The sequence below is a fragment of the Chrysochloris asiatica genome, unplaced genomic scaffold, assembly GCF_000296735.1.
Source record: "Chrysochloris asiatica unplaced genomic scaffold, ChrAsi1.0 scaffold00228, whole genome shotgun sequence".
Lineage (NCBI taxonomy): Eukaryota > Metazoa > Chordata > Mammalia > Afrosoricida > Chrysochloridae > Chrysochloris > Chrysochloris asiatica.
This window is the reverse complement of record NW_006408746.1, coordinates 1,420,662-1,421,405: the sequence shown is the minus strand read 5'-3', so window position 1 is coordinate 1,421,405 and position 744 is coordinate 1,420,662.

The window sequence follows — 744 nt, the reverse complement described above, 5'->3', positions numbered from 1 at the left end:
GTTGTTAATGTGTCTTCCTCCAATCTGGATGCCACGTTTTTCTTCATATAAACCAGCTTCTCGGATTTGCTCAGCATATAGGTTGAATAAAGTATGGTGAAAGAATACAACCCTGTTGTACACATTTCTTAATTTTAAACCATTCGGTGTTCCTATGTTTTGTTGGAACAACTGCCTTCTGGTCCACATAGATTCCTCATGAGCACAATTAAGTGTTCTGGAATACTCATACTTTGTTTGCAATATTGTCCAGAGCTTGTCATGATCCACACAATCAAAAACCTCTGTGTAGTCAATAAAGCACAAGTAAACATCTTTCTGGTATTATCTGCTTTCAGCCAAGATCCATCACACATCTGCAATGATATCCCTCGTTCCACGGCCTCTTCTGAATCCAGCTTGAACCTCTGGAAGTTCTCTGTCAATGTATGCTTGCAGCTGTTTTTGTATTACCTTTAGTAAAACTTTACTCGCATGGGATATCAAAGATATTGTACAATGATTTCTGCATTCCATTGGGTCACCTCACTTTGGAATGGGCACAAAAACGGACATCTTCCAGTCAGCCAGATAGTTGTCTTCCAAATTTCCTGGAAGAGCTGAGTGAGTGCCTTTTATGCTGCATCACTTTCTTGAAAGATTTAAATTTTTATTCCATCAATTCCTGGTGCCTTGTTCTTTGCCAATTCCTTCAATGCACCTTGGATTTCTTCCTTCAGTATCATTGGCTCTTGATCATATGCT